Genomic DNA, 17,125 nt, shown 5'->3' on the forward strand with positions numbered 1-17,125 from the left:
TATAATGGAAAATACAGTCAGTGCTCCATATCCATGGGTTCTGAATCCACATATTCACTCATCTACAATTTGGAAAATACCACCCACCCCGAATATATTCCCAAAGGCAAACTTTTTCTATAAGGGACACCATTTTCCTATGCAACTGCATGTATAAGAGGACTTGAGCATCTGCAGATTTTGATGGGGGGGGGGGGGGCAGGTCCAGGAACAAACTCCAGCAGATATTAAGGTCTCACTGTAGACAAAAACAAAAGAAGCTTTATGTAACAGTAAGAATGTTCACCAGCTTAATCAGTAAATAAGCCTTCGTATTACAGTAGAATTAAAATCCAGAATGTTTTGAGTCTGGACCTAGACTTCACATGCAGAAAATCCAGATCTAACCAGAATATTTCCAGCTCCTTTCCAAGTCCATTTTCAGTAAAGTAAATGTTTGGGCTGCAATCCTATACACCAGGAGTGAAAATCATGCAGCCCTCTGAAGCAGAGCTTTCCAAACTGTGTGTCATGACACATTAGTGTGTTGACTGCAGTGTGTAGGCGTGTCGTGTGAATGTAATGAGAAAGTTCTGAGTCTGTGTGAAATAAGCAATAAACCATATATTTTTAGAGTGTATAACTGAAAGGTTTTCATGAGACATGTGTTCACATACATCTCATTACTGCAATTTATGTACGTGTCTGTATCCTTTCTAAGGAGTTGGTTTAACCTCTGGTTTGCTAGTAAAGCCAAATGACTGTGTCACAAAATGATGCATCTCTAAAAAGTGTGTCACCAACATGAAATGTTTGGAAAGCTGTCCTCTAAAGGGTTGTTAGAAGCAAGCCCTTACATTCCTAGCCAGGCACAGACATAAATGTGGAATGCTGAGAGATGCAGTTCAACTGCATGTGGAAAGCTACACGATTGGGTTGTTGTAGGTTTTTTCGGGCTATATGGCCATGTTCTAGAGGCATTCTCTCATGACATTTTGCCTGCATCTATGGCAAGTATCCTCAGAGGTAGTGAGGTCACTACCTTTGAGGATGCTTGCCATAGATGAAGGCAAAATGTCAGGAGAGAATGCCTCTAGAACATGGCCATATAGCCCAAAAAAAACCTACAACAACCCAGTAATTCCATCCATGAAAGCCTTCGACAGCTACATGATTCTCATTCCCGCTATATACGCACTCCTGTAAGAAAACTCCATTAAACTCAATAGGATTCATTTGTGAACATTCATACAAAGGACCAAACCATAGGAAAGATTTGTGATTGGAGATTTCCTATAACCCAGAACACCAGACCCAAGGCTACTCCTCTTATTTTCTTCTCCAAAATAAGGAAGCAGTGAGCACACAACAATTGCTCAAATAAGGATGGTGTGCATTCTCTCCAGGAGATGTAATCAGTGCCCTAATTTATGTGTTTAAATCTAAGCAAACTCAAACACCACCTACAATATATGCCAACATGCTGTCATCCAAAAAATGCTAGGTGGAATGTAAACTCTGAGTCACACTAAAAGGAATGCTCATTCATCAGGGTCCCCCAACACCATCTAGAGGGAATTCGCAGTCAGTACAATCAAATGAGAAAGAGATGCAGCAGGTGTCAACAGAGCATCACTTTACAAATAAATGTGCTTCTGTAGCAGTTCCACCACAATTTTTTTTAAGTGCAGGACACATTCCATCCCGCTATCTTACTTTTTGGATCACTGTCACAATCCTTTTTATCAATGAAAAACCCTAGTGAACTAAATCCCCTTTGTGTTATTTTGTCTTGTGCACGGATTTGGACTGGTTCGCTCCCTTTGACCAATCCGGCTCAACAGATCAAAAGGAAAGGATTGCAGGAAGAGTGGTATCTTAAGCCCTTCCTTTAAACTCAATTTTTCTTTACAAACCAAAGAGAAAGGATCACAGAAAGAGTGGTATCATAACTCTGATACTTTTAATCCATGTCTTTTTTTTCCAGCCAAACTCCCTGTCCTCCTCCAGCATTATTGATAGTTTGAAATTACATTTCTATATTCTAGGACTTCAATTGCTTTTACCATCTAACTTTAAAAACTGATTACAAGCAAATGAAACTCAACAGTTGTCGAAGTGATATAGTATACAAAAATAACATCTTGATTTCTGTGAAAATGCATTTTTTGCAAGTCCTGAATAGCTCCATATTGTATATGCTGTAAGCATTGATGTTCTGGGTTTGATTTAGTTTGAAATATTTAGTATGAAATTTAATCCATGTGTTAATGAAGGATATAAGGACAAACAATGCCATTGTCTAAAATGATGGGAAGAGGAGCCCGGGGAGCCCCCCACTGCTGCCAGTGGGCCGAATCTAGCCATATTTTCCAGCTGCAGTACGAAAATAGCTATCCAGCCATCCACCCATTTTTGGAAGGTACACAAAAATGGAGATTGGGGTCTACCAGTATTTGGCCAACAGAAACGGATCGATGTTCACCTGAAATGCACAAGCCTACTTTGTACTATTTTTTTACTTCTCCCTGTTAACTTTTGAGCACAGTTTACTTTTTGCCTTTCTCCTACCATTTAACCCAACAAATAGTACTAAGTCCATCCGTTTCCATACTGCACTGCAGTATAAGCAATGTCATTCCAAAAAACAACAAGACTGAAAACGATGAAAGGCAAGTCCCACTCCATCGCTTCTCCATCTCTCAACTCTAACCTTGCCATAGCCTTTCTTTCCACCATAAGATTTGAGAAGCTGGCTCCACTCCATCAACTGTATTGAAAAGTCAGTTCTTTCCTTTCTAGTTTGTTTCAAGATCGAAACCACAACTTATCACAACACATCCCGGTTTCCCATATTTCAAAGTTATCTGTCCTTTGTATGAAAGAAGAGATTTGGAAAAGCTCACAAGGATGTACTGCATCATTCATTTTATACTGAAATGAATGGGTTGATTTCTAAGGTGCCACCAGTTGTCTTCCTTTACACAGATTTTATCCAGGTTGCATTATGCATTGCCTTTCCACATTTGCAGGTTTCACGTTTGCAAATTTGATTATTCGCAGATTTGATTAATATGTTTTCTCTAGGAATCTCTCAATCCTTCAGGGTAACTCTATGGTCAACTACTGTCATAGAGGTACAATGAAAGACATAGAGATTCCTACAGAGGTGATCTCTCAGATAATAAAATAGGATTTTTTGATTCATGAGTTTTCCACTTTTGCAGTGAATGTGGAAGGCTGACTGTACAACAGGATGGAGAAAAGTAACACTTAATGGAAAGCGTTTCCATTTCTTCTGGATGTTTGTGGATTAGAAATAAAAGTGCACATAACCATTGGTTCTGTACTACCCTTTAATTCCATGGTTGGAAGTTTTCCTCTCTTTCAGTTCTGGGTACCAGCACAGGTTAAAAGATACAGGAAAAGAGCAGAGTAGTACTTACATATTAATATTCATATTTTTCTATGCCTCTCTCCCTCCCACCCCCACCCCCACCCCCTCACTCAATCACTCACAGGGGTAGTAGACTGGACCTGAATTTGTGTCAATTTTAGTTTATCTAAAATCCCACCCTAGTATACTCAATTCACTACACTCAGAGACATGCTTTAAAGAAAATGTGCACAGCCTTTTGAGAAATGAGGAATAATTTAACGCTAAGTAACACAGAAGTTTATTCCACCTTTTAGTCTCACGTTGGAAAACCAAACCCTGAAACCCTGGCACTTTTTAAAATTTTCAGAGGGCACAAATCTTCCATGGAAATAACCCATGACGCTATAGAATACATGTACAGCTACTTACACACACATTACATGGAGAAACTTTGCTATTAACATTTATTGTACAAAGATAAAATGGCCTCTGTGATTTTCAATTAACTTAAAGCACTTATGCCTGGAGGAATGGGTTTCTATCACAGAGGGGAAGAGAGAGGGTTCACTGCAAGTCTCTTATGTAAAAAAGAAGGAATTTGCTGATAAAATGGACAAAACACTTGTCAATTCCTCAAGAACCATGTTATCCTATACAACGCTAGTCAGTCCCGAGAACTTCAGTCCTGCCATGCCCAGAGACATATTTAGTGGGGTCTCAAGATATCACCTTCTTGATGGCTGCTCCCAGACTTTGAAACTAACTTTCTACGAAAGACTAAGATGATGACCCTGTTGTCTTTCTCTTGTTATCATTGTTGTCAATTCCTAGATTTTCTTGACATCATTTATTCAGTTAGGTTTGCCACTGACTTCCTTTAAGACTGACAGAATGTGGCCAGCTAGAGTGGTTTAGTGGTTTGGGTGTTGTCACTACAATCCTATTCAATCATGCAAGGGTGACCTTAGGCAAGTCACACTCTTTCAGCCTCAGATAAGATAATGGCAAGCTCCTTCTGATGAAATTTTGCCAAAAAAAAAAAAAAAAGCAACCCAATGATAGGATCTTTGTTCATTACATTAGATGAAGGAATATAACAGACACGTAAAGTCTGAAAAAGTGTGATTTGCCCAAGGTCACAAAGGGAGTTTCCATGACTGAGCAGGAATTCTAACCTTGGTCTCCTAGACTCAACACTCAAAGCACAACATCAATCTTTTCTGAACAAATCTTGTCAAGAAACATCACAATAGCTTTGCCTTAGGATCATCATAAATTGGAAATTACTTGGAGGCACACAGCAGCAATGTTATTAAATAGATAAAACAGTTCAAGTTTACACTGGGCATGATTTTTCATCCAAGTCCTGAGCATAGCCCAGCACTAGCCTGATATCAAAAGTCCTTATGGCGGTCTATTATGCAGACTTTTCCCCATGATAATTCTTCCAGGAGTGAATTTTCCTTCTGAGGGATAGATTTCTCACACTTCCTGTTGTCTCAACCTTCTTCTTAACTATGTAAGCTGGATGTTTGTAACTCAGGGACTGCCTGTATTTTGTATATGTCCACTAACAAAGGTCTAAGGTAATTTTTGATGTTTTTCCATTATGATCTAAAGATAAATTAAAATCCAGGGACAGGACAGTATTCGCAAGAAACCATCTGTAGATGCCATCTCCACCTTAAGTAGGAACAGTGCAACATGGTGGATTTTCCTCAGTTCAGGATAACATTCTGCTAAAAGATTAGCAATCATGCTTATTTTAGGGTTCATCGGGTCTATCTCCATTGATTTGGCAACATTTAGGAGAAATTGCTCCACCAATGATTCCAGAACCAAGAATTCAAATGTTTTCCCTTCCAAGCAATGACCACTGTTGATGCTAATGTAGGCTGAAGTCACTGAGGCCAGGAGCAAATAAAGCTAGCAGATGGCTTTAAATGAACATAACAGACAGGTGAAAAAGCAGTCTGAGTGGAACAAAAAGAAAAATGGGAGCATTGCCACCACCATTATTGTTTTCATAGTGCCACCTGGAAGGTGTTGTAGACTTAACAATGAATGCCAAAAACGTGACATGCCCATCTGTTTATTCTCATAAACCTACCTCAATGTAAGGTTATAAAGATGAAAATACCTTCTGTATTTTCTACTCAATAGATCTATTTGTTTAGAGCACTGGCATAGGGCAAGCCAGAACCTCCTTCTCAATATCCACCATTTAGAACTATATGGTCATATCACTTAACAATAACAATTAACAAAAAAAGAGAGAAATCATTGACAACATTTAGCATTTGAAATAATGTTTAAAGGGTTTTTAAAAAACATATGTCTTAAGTCCTCTAATGGATTGTCTCTTGCAGTATGCATTCATATAAACAGTATACAACACCAGGAATTTAGAGCAAAAATAGATGTTTCAAAATAACATAGACATAAGCCATTCTCACACTTTTATTATTTTTTAAAAAGCAAGTGGGTAGCGTTTGAATTGCCAAGTACACATTAAATAAATGTCTATATACTGAAACACACACAAACTCATTCAGGTGGGACTAGAACCGCTTTTTTTTTTTTTTTTGTAATTCTAGCTCTTCCTGACCTGGGAGATGCCTGATTTATTTGGTTGTGAGTTTATTATGAAGGAACATGACCTTCCACTTGCAGTCTGAAAAGGTATGCTCCTGCCAAAGCTTTGCAATGTGACATTTTTGGATGTAATTCAGCTCTCAGTCCCAACATATTCCAAAATAGAAGGGCCTGATTTTATTTTGTTCTTTTCAAGTATCACGATACATATGATGCAAGAATAACAATTCTTCCTTCCAAATCGCAGTTGGCGAATCTGATAAGCCTGCGCTACTTCTCAAGAATTCTCTTTTTTTCCTAACTAGCCTTAACTATGCTTCACTGTTACAGTTCTACAAAAACTACACTTCCCTTCTAAACCAGAATTTACCATCATAATTGTAAGCTGGTTTGTAAAGAAAGCTGAATACAATTAATTTAGAATATCAAAATACTGTAAAACTGACATACCTTTTTTAAAAAAGGTTGTTATGACCCCCAATTTTGCAGGTCAATGTTATCTATTGTGAAGAAGTCTGCATTCTGACAAATTAGTTATCAAACCGAAACATACATACAAGCACAGTACATAAGTTTTTTTCAGAGGCTCACATATTTTGGAGACAGGAAATACAAATAAATTGAATAGTCAAGGCTTGGAAATGCTTGGTTTAGACACCAGCTCCAATGCTTGTACTGTTTCTATCGCAATAGTTGCTGCTTTTGCTGACAACAAACACAAACACATGATACTGAGTGATATGTGCATGGCAGAAAATTGGACTGGATAATCTTTGCAGTCTCTTTCAACTCTATGATTCTGTATGCCAGTGGTTCTCAACCTGTGGGTCCTCAGATGTTTTGGCCTTCAACTTCCAGAAATCCTAACAGCTGGTAAACTAGGTGAGATTTCTGGGAGTTGTAGGGGACCCACAGGTTGAGAACCACTGCTGTATGCAGACTGTAACTCACATTGATTTTCAGCTTGCCACTACAAGTACTAAGATCTGGGAAAGATGTTTAGGGAATATGTGAGAAATCCAGACAGATTTCTGTGCCCATAGTTGACCTGGACACAACCACCACTTTATGCAGCACCCAGCTGCTAAAAAACAAAGACCTTAATGTCTTATGGCTTGCTGACTCAGTCTACTACAGTACTGGAATAATACAGGAAAAGACTTTGGGAACACATTAAAACCAGCCAGTTTACTGTGGCATGGGTTCCTGCAAGCTGAGCCTGCTTCAACAGACATCCATAGGCAAGCCAAAAACCAGAAGGTGATTTAGAAAATAAGTTAGCATGTTAAAAGTGGGCCATTTTGCCAGACCCACTGCACATCAGGGAAAAGGGAGGAAGGTGGAAGTCACTCTTAAAAATGGTCTTGAAGGACATTTTCAAAATTACATAGGACTATATAAAAAGGACTAGACATTTTGTATTGCTCCACAAATTCCACAGATCACTGGACACAGACAAGGCATTTCCAGACATCACTGACAACATCCAGATAGTCATGGAACACAACAAACAATCTTATCTAGACTGCAGATAAAACATCAAACTCCTCTTTCCAGGCAGTTGAGGAGTATCAGCATCCACACAAAACTGATATGTGCAGTGAGATCTCTGCATACCACTTAGCATATAGAGCTCTGAGCTTGAGTGCATCTTTCCTTGGAGATAGCATATACAGATCCCTCTTGCTTGTAGTAAAGATTTGCAACCTAACATGATACATATTGGGATTCAGGCCATACAAATCCCTTAGCATCTCAACAACGTCCATCACTATCAATACAACTGACAAAAATCCTTTAAAAAGAAACCCTTGAAACTGGACTCTTTTATAATTGGCAATGGAAACAATAGTGTCATACTCTGTAAACACATGGAAGCTTGCCAAATTCTTCATTATAGATGTTATATGTGAGTGGTAGGTAATGGATATTACTTTATTTCTAGCTATTAGAGAGATTGTGCATGTTTCAATTGATTCAGAAATCAGGAAGGGCAACTGCGGAAATATTAGTGCTGTATGGGTTGGAAAGTACTATGGTGTACTCATAAACTTATTCAAACCCATCACGTTGTCGTGTTTTGACCCACAAAATCTTCAATGGGTTAAGTGATGCAACCAGCTGTTGCCAGTTCATAGTGCCTTTGCAAGGTGTTATCAGAGGGAAAACAGCTGAAATCACCTTTGAAATTCACATCAGATCTATTAATGAACCTGCTTTGTACTATTGTACACTTGCTTGGATTGTAAGACAACCTTTATGGAGTATGTTCTAAATTAACTGAAAATTGCATTAATTCTACCTGTAGTGCCATGGTGTTGTAACATGGCAGAATATATCCTAATTTTTTCCAAAACCCAATACAGTGGAACCTCGATTTAGAAGCATCCCTACTTAAGGGATTTTCAAGTTATGAGCTGGCACTCAGTCTGGTTTCGTTTTTACATACAAGCAACGTTTTTAGACATGAGCACTTTGGAAGATTCCTGGTAGGGAGAAAGACCAAGAGAGGAAGGGAGACTGGAATGAGTACTGTACAGTATGAAGAAAATGATGTTTCTGCCTCTTGTGTAACACGTAACATTTTCTACTTACATATACAATTATTTAAGACTTTTAGACATTTAAGAAGCCAGAAGAGAACAAAAAAAGAAAAAGGGGAGGAAAGAAATTTTTGAAAAAATTAATCACAGCTGAAAATGTGGAGAGAAAGAAGATTAATTTGGGACTAAATTGTGGCTTCCTTGCCACAACTCTGTGCTTCCACCACAGTGCCACAACTTTGTGTTTCTACCATTTTAAAGTTGATTTTTCTGTCGTTACTATTCCATGTAAATGTGTAGGTTTTGCCTTGCTGTTACACTAGCCACCACACATTTTTGTTGCCTCAATTGTGTTTCCTTGCAGCTGGATGGAACCAAGCAAGTTTATCTATTTACAATCTCTTTAATTATGTGTAATTTTATACATTATTATTTACTAGCTATTGCCTGCCACGCATTGCTGTGGCCCAGTCTGTGTATATGGTTTTTGTGTGTGTATATGTGTGTATATGTGTATATGTGTTTGCATCTATATATGTGGTTTTGCGCATGTGTTGTAATGTATTTTTATTTTTATTTTTGGCTTTTTAAGTGCCTTCCACTGTGTTTTTCAGTACTTTTTTGAGTGATGGTCACTCGTTGGCCTGACAAGTGTATTATGTTCAAATTTGGTGTCAATTCGTCCAGTGGTTTTTGAGTTATGATAATCCCACAAATGAACATTACATTTTTATTTATATAGATTATTTATAATTTATTTTCTTATTTAAAAACACATAACAAAAAAATTAGTGGGGTTTCATGGGGCCAGAACAGATTAATAGCATTTCAATGGGAAATTTGTTTTGAGATAAGAGTGATTTGGTTTAAGAGCTCAGTAATGGAACAAATTAAACTCTTTACTCAAGGCATCATGGTACTTCTGAGGCTTCTCTATGTCTTGAAAGAGAACATAAACATATCACGTTTCCAGATGCTATACAGAACCTATACAGAACCTCACATTCAATATCACTCTTCCAACTTTTAAAAAGCACAAGCAATAACTTGTGTTAGGACATCAAACATGACCACTGCCTGTACCATTAAGCAGTCTCGGCATTAACTTATCATCAGCCTTCATCATTTTCTTTATCCTCTGCTGCATGGTAGCATTTGATTTATTCAACGAAGACAAGTTTTCAAGTTATATTTTTGCAGCGAGCCATGATATGGGAGAACTGTTCAGATTAATTAGCTTCACATTATGACAGACTATTTGTATCCTTTGCTCATTAACCATGAGCAATTCATTGGTCACATCATCTGTTGCCATAGCTTTTGTGCTCAAGGAGACCAGAAGTCAGTATTATCAGGATCTAACATTTCTGTATATGTGAATCTGAAAATATCAAATCTTATCGGTTGCTCAGTGATTTGTCCCATTTCACATTATCTCCATTACAACTCCATTCTACATAGAGACTTTCATAACATGTGAAGGAAGCACTGCCTCCATCGCCCTCCAGGCAGAACGTATTCCTTCCTTGGCTATTCCAATCCTTCCTTGACCAATAATTCCATCATTAATCTTACAGATTTTATTTTTCCTTTCTGTAGGTTTGATTCCACCACAGTATTTCTACAAGGAAACTGTCAATGGACCTCTAGCTATGTGTTTTTGAATATTTTTACACAAGTAAGTGCCTTAAAGTCATTTCCTACTGATGGCAATCCTAGGGTGACTCTGAGAGCCTATGTGCTATAGTGGTTTGAGTGTTGGACTGCAATTCTAGAACCCAGGATTCAAATACCTGCTCAGTAATAAAACCCACTGGGTGACCATGGTCAAGTCACATTTTCTCTCTGCCTCAGAGGAAAGCAATAGCATAACTTTTCAAACAAATCTTGTCAAGAAAACGTTTTGGTAAGTGCCTCTAAGCAGCACAAAAATCAGAAACAACTTGAAGACACACAACAACAACAACAACAACAACAAAGTGTGAACCTTTCAATGGGGTTTCTTGCTATGATTTGTTAAAATAACCTTTGATAAAGCTGAGAATGTGGCCTGTCCAACATCACACAGTAGATTTGTGACTGAGCAGGGATTTGAACCTTGGTCTTCAGAGTTGTAGTCCAACACTCAAACCATTGCACTACACTGATTGTCAGAAAAGGTTTAAATAGTGTAATTTGTGTTATTGGGAGCCAGGTATCAAGGTAGTGTGTCCAGTTGACATCACTTACAATCCGTACAAAATCCATCAACAAACTCCTTTCTGTAGTCTACCATTTTACATTTCCAGATCACATTTGGGTTGTCACTGGTCTTAGTACTAAAGATATATATCCTTGAACATCTTCCCATCTAAAGTCAATACAGATTATCAACATCACCAGAAAGGTGAGTTCCACTGATTTGACTTCTCCAATCAAAAGAAAGTATGTGAGACAGTTTTGATACAGATGTAATGACTGGTCAACAGCTAGGACTCCATACATACAGATGCATGTATTAATCACAATGAATACATGCAACGGTTCCGGCCCAACTCACCTATCCGAACATGTCTCCCCTTACGAACCTTCCAGGAATTTAAGATCATCTGGGGAGGCCCTGCTCTCGATCCTGCCTGCCTCACAGGCAGGGACAGGGCCTTCTCAGTGGTAGCCCCTCAGCTGTGGAACTCCCTTCCTGGGGATATAAGATCGGCCCCCTCCCTCCTGACCTTTAGGAAAAGAGTAAAAGCTGGGCTCTTAAGCAATCTTTTGGAACCTCATTGTAAACAGATAAAATCAGTACTGTAAACTAATATGGAACGGTTTAATGATGTAAATGGACATGGATTTAAACCCAGAAGTCATTGATTTTTTATAGTTTTATTGTTTTTATATGAATTTTATTATGTGATTTAACCTGTTTTAAACAATGTATTTATGTGTGTTTAGGATTAATTGTTGCCAGTCTGTACACCTCCCTGAGTCGCCTTCGGGCTGAAAAGAGCGGGATAAAAGTGTGGTAAATAAAATAAAATAAAAATAAAATGTGGATACTTTTAGTTGCATGCATATCCCATTCTGCCTATAGGTAATTCAAGCCAACATCTCCACATACTGGTCAACTGATAGGATTGCAATGTGGTTTTAATTGGCTAAAACAGTATACCAATCCAACACCATGTGCTGCCATAATTAAGTATGCTTTTCATTTCAAAATCTTATAACACTTAAAAGAGATAGACTTCTCAGCTGTATTTTGAAGCTCTTTGCCTTTCCAGCATAATATCTATCTAAGCCATGCAGTAATATATAACATTCAAAATGCCTTTCAAAGTCCTTGTGGAGAGTTGCAGAGTCCACTCTTCTTTGTCTTGTTATAGACAGTTGTTCAGTTTTTGAAAGTGGCATGCAGAGAAAAAAAATAAGCTATACTGTGGGAGGTCCCTATCACAAGGGATTCTACATAGTAATCTGAATTAATCATTCCATAGGTAGAGGTAAAGGTTTTCCCTTGATACACTTAGAATCAATTGGGGTAAACTGTGGAGGTGACACAGATATTTGACCTGAACGGGATCTGCTAACAGTTTGTTTATTTTAACCTCTTTTATTTTAACCTCTCTTATATCGAGGGTTGTATGTTGTATGACTATGTGTTAAATGTGTTATGTGTTAAATGTTTTGATACGGGCAATAGGCCAATCAATAAAACGTATCTATCTATCTATCCAGTCGTGTCCAACTCTGGGGGTTGGTGCTCATCTCCATTTCTAAGCTGAAGAGCTGACGTTGTCCATAGATATCTCCAAGGTGATGTGGCAGGCATGACTGCATGGAGCACTGTTACCTTCCAGCTGGAACAGCACCTATTGATCTACTCACATTTGCACATTTTCAAACTGCTAGGTTGGCAGAAGCTGGGGCTAACAGTGGGAGCTCACACCGCCCACTAAATTCAAACCTGCAACCTTTCGGTAAACAAGTTCAGCAGCTCAGTGGTTTAACCCACTGCGCCACCGGGGACTCCAATCACTCCATACATCAATTTAAAGGAAATAGCTTGGGCTAAAATTTGAAATAGCCATATCAAATGATTAAAATGTTACAATAGGCCAAAAAAGTTATTAGGGAGAAACAACAATATTGTTTATCTTGCTCATGCCCTTACAGCACTCAACCTGTGAAAGTGAAACTAAATAGACTTGGCTGTACAGCTCCTCGTCTACATCTTGGTGTAATTCAGATTATCTCCTGATTGGTTTCCCCAAAATAAGCCAAAAATTATGCGTTACCTTGAAGATGACCTTCAAAGAACATGTTTAGGGCGTCACCTTCCTCCACCATTTTTGCCACCATGTAGTCAATTGTTTTGCCAGATGTATCTGTTTTTAACACATTAAGTTCAGTTTAAAAAGAAACATACTGACAGGCCTGCTATAGAAGATCTGAGTGATACCTAAATCTCAATTTCACTTTCAGTCTTCCTTCTTATATTTTGCATAATGAGCTCCTATCCGCATTCTTAAAGGATACCTTTCCTGTATAACAAAATCAAAAATCCACAAAAAAGGAACAGATACCTTTATTGGCATCTAAATGTGCATCATGCAAGCCTTTGAAGCTCCTCTGGCCTCTTCAACAGATAAAAGATCTTTAAAATCATACAGAATAATAAAGGCGATTATCTCGAGTCACAGGCTTATATTTACATCTACAACTTTGTATCAGATGTAGTTACATAGTGCAGGTATTATAGAGAGATCTCAAGGCAGGCAAAGGCTACTCCAATTCTTGGGCATCTAGGACAGGGCATCTTAAACTTTTCCACTTGGGACCCCTTTTGGCCTGAGAATTTTTTAACATGAGCCCAGTGTCGCGATGAAGATTAATGCAGACACTCACAAATGCGGAAGCCTTTTACCATGGAACAGACTCAGTCATTGTCTTTTGCAGAGTTTATAAAAGAACATATATACATACAGAGTCCAAATGTTCTCTTTGAGACACAAGCCTTGTAGAACTCCTTTCAGCAAATTCCTACGACTCCTCCAAACGCACATCTCCAACAATCCAGCCCCACTCTGGCTGTAACTACACAATGTTGGCCAGGTGGTTTGGCTCATTCTCTGCTGCATTGATACTTACAGCACTTACATCACTTACTTCAGAATTAACTCTAACAACCAGGTATAGAAAACAGATATAAAAATCAAACATTTACTGATAACAAATCAGTATTTGCAGGGCTTGCTAAACAGGCTGATTTTTCTTTTTATGAAGTACAGCTAATTTATTTATTTTATTTATTATTTACTATATTTATATACCGACCCTCTCAGCCCAGAGGTGACTCGGAGCAGTTTACAAATTGGCAACAATTCGATGACTCAACAATTATTACAAGTAAAAACAATTAAGAAATTCTGTTAAAAACAATAGCATATGATACAAAAAATATAAAAACCATACAAAGCCTTAAAAAATTATTGTGAGCGTCTCCATGTCAAATTGTTATTTGATTGCGTTATAAAGTAGTTCCATAATTACGTTTAGCTATGCCATATTTGGGAAGGCCTGCTCAAAAAGCCAGGTTTTCACCTTTTTTTGAAAAGTCAGGAGGGAGGAAGCCGGTCTTATATCTCTAGGCAGGGCGTTCCACAGTCGAGGGGCCACCACTGAGAAGACCCTGTCACTCATCCCCGCCAGATGCATCTGCGAAGAAGGCGGGAGAGAGAGCAGGACCTCATCAGAAAATCTTAGTGTCCTAGATGGTTCATAAGGAGAGATACATTCAGATAGGTAAATTGGACCAAAACCATGTAGGGCTTTATAGGCTAAAGCACTTTGAATTGTGCCCAGAAGCAAATAGGCAGCCAATGGAGCTGGCGCAACAGAGGAGTTGTGTGCTCCCTGAGCGCCGCTCTTGTTAGCAACCTGGCTGCTGCTAAAGAATCTTATGGAGTAAATACTGTAAACACTGCACAATAGATTTGGTAAATGTCCAAAAGGGCCACTGGGTGACATTCAGAAACTTTTCTGGGACCTCAACATTCAACTAAGGGCATCCCATTTCGGGTTGGGACCCACAGTTTAAGAAGCCCTGATCTAGGGACGAGAGACAGAAAGCAATAAAGGACAGGTAATAACATTTCAACCCCATTAGCAAAAGAAAAGCAATGTTCCCTGAGACTCAGGTTGTCCCTGTCCCTTTCCTTTGTAAGTGTGGGCATACCCAGACAGGGCACAAAACGCAAACCTTCCTGGATATTCACAAAATCACAAGTGCTTTCAGCGCAAAGCAGGAAAACCCTGTTTTGCGCCAAGATAATTTGTTAGTGGATTTGTCCTACGCCTTCTTGGAAGATGCGGGTCAAACCTACTATACCCGCTGTCTGGACTGCCCACTCAGAAGTCTTGGACATCAGACAGAAGTCTCGAGTTTTTCTGGGCTAAATCAGCCCCAAAAAATGGTAAGGGCACCAAACCCCTCTCCAAAATCCCTTTTAAAAAAGACAGTAACTTATGGAGGGGGTTAGGGTGTCTAAGTGTTCTCCTGGAAAGTTCTGGGAGTGCATCTGGATAATGTGGGTTTCAGGGTTTCAGGCCAGTGTGAGGACAGAAGACTGCCCTGACCCAGGTTTTTTAAACCCGGGTCGGTGCGGACTTCTTCCCTCTCTGGAACTGCCCTCTGTCTCCTTATCAGAGTAAACCAAAGTTGCTGAATATCACAGATAATTTACAGAGTGAGGGAGAAAGGAGAATCAGATTTCTTTCATATCTTCACCTGTACATGTTAATGTTGGCAGCCATTTATTTCAAAAGCTTTTGCTAGTTATGCTTTTTTTAAAGTTGCCATAACAACTGCCATATAGCACATAACATATGTTACTTCTGAAGCAGACCGTTATCTTCCAAAATAAACACAATATGAGCACAAACAGTTCTTACATTCTGTCTGTGTCATCTGAAAGGATCTATAGTGTTACCAAACACTGCAAATAGTGGGGATCACAAGGCTTCAAAGCTTATGGTCTTCTGGCAAAGGACTTGTACATGGCCTGTATAGGTTTTTGTTAAGCACCTCTAAATACAAGATTATTATTTGTTCACCATTGTTGGTGGGCATAATGATTCATATTATTTCCTATCCCTTAGGCACTTGTCATAACTAATACATTGATAACTATCCTGAGATTGTATCACACAGCTTTGCCATGCTTCTGGAAAGCTTCCATCACAACACTGCCAACCCTTTAACAAAGTACAGTGGAAATGCCTCTGAGGCTGTAGTCATTTCTTTCACCGCTTTGCCTTTCGAAGATGCACATGGCCCCTGGATTATGACCTTGCAACTCTAACTAGAAATAAAAGTAGGTAGCTAACCCTTTCCCTCCTTTAAAAATAAAAGACAGAGATTGAATTCTGAACATCTTTAAATTCAAGAATTATGCCATTTTTGTAGCCTTCTTAATATGTTTTGGACTGCATATCCCATTATCCCTTTACACTGACCTTGCTAAGAGAGGCTGGTGTGAGTTGAGGCCCAAAATCCAGAGAGTTTCAAACTGGGAAAGCCCAGTTGACACATTCAATCTTTGTTGGGGGTATTATAATGTGCAGCCAGCACAGGAGAGCATTGTTATTATAATTATAATAGCCATTGGGCGGTGGCGGTGCAATGGGTTAAACTCTTGTGCTGCTAAACTGCTGACCTGAAGGTTGGCAGTTCGAATCCACAAGACGGGGTGAGCTCCCATCTGTCAGCCCTAGTTCCTGCCAACCTAGCAGTTCGAAAACATGCAAATGAGAGTAGATAGATACCACTTTGATGGGAAAAGGAAAAGAGATGCTCCAATCAATCTTGCCAGCCTCATGACCAGGAGGTGATAACACAGGCTCCTTGGTTTGAATATGGAGAAAAGCATCACCCAGAGGCAGAAATGACCACCACCTCCAAAAGACAGAAATGAAAGGAGAAGCCTTACCTTTGGTTGTGTTTGTGTGTCTCATGCGATTGTAAAGGAACTGAACGTTTGTCTATGTATGTAAATGCTTTAATCTGCTCTGAGTCTCCTAGGGGAGAAGGGAGGAATATAAATAAAGTGTATTATTATTATTATTGTTATTTACACACTTATGAAATTATACAGAATTATCACACTGGGGAAGCCCCTGGTGGTGCCATAGGTTAAAGCCTTGTGCTGGCAGGATTGCTGACCAACAGGCCAGCCGTTTGAATCTGGGGAGAGCATGGTGAGCTCCCTCTGTCAGCTCCAGCTCTCCATGTGGGGACATGAGAGAAGCCTCCCACAAACATGGTAAAACATCAAACATCAAAGCGTCCCCTGGGCAACGTCCTTGCAGACACCCAATTCTCTCACACCAGAAGCAACTTGCAGTTTCTCAAGCCGCTCCTGACCTGAGGAAAAAAAATCATACTGGGAATATTTTCTGCTCTTAGCTATTCAGAGGGCAGAGATATAACAGAACAATGTTCTTTCAGCTGATAAATACGTCCACATGTTGAGAATTGGGCAATTCACTACCAGAATTTGCAATGGGAATTCAAATCCTCACGCCATGTAGAATGTCCATCCTTTACTTAAAATAACATGTCTTGGTTTTATAACCATTTTCTCTGGATGGA

General features: G+C 39.1%; 1 protein-coding gene across 3 annotated transcripts in view; it reads right to left on the bottom strand.

The window, feature by feature from the left end:
- Nucleotides 1–17,125, bottom strand: part of FARS2 (phenylalanyl-tRNA synthetase 2, mitochondrial) — a 290,051-nt gene that overhangs the window by 249,273 nt on the left and 23,653 nt on the right. The window contains exon 2 of one of the 3 annotated variants that reach the window (XM_060774770.2): nucleotides 16,464–16,551. The exons of the other annotated variants lie outside the window; for them this stretch is intronic. The gene's annotated coding sequence lies outside the window, so the exon portion shown is untranslated. The remainder of the gene's footprint in view (nucleotides 1–16,463; nucleotides 16,552–17,125) is intronic. 3 annotated transcript variants of the gene reach the window in all.

The sequence above is a fragment of the Anolis sagrei genome, chromosome 4, assembly GCF_037176765.1.
Source record: "Anolis sagrei isolate rAnoSag1 chromosome 4, rAnoSag1.mat, whole genome shotgun sequence".
In the NCBI taxonomy this organism is placed as follows: Eukaryota; Metazoa; Chordata; class Lepidosauria; order Squamata; family Dactyloidae; genus Anolis; species Anolis sagrei.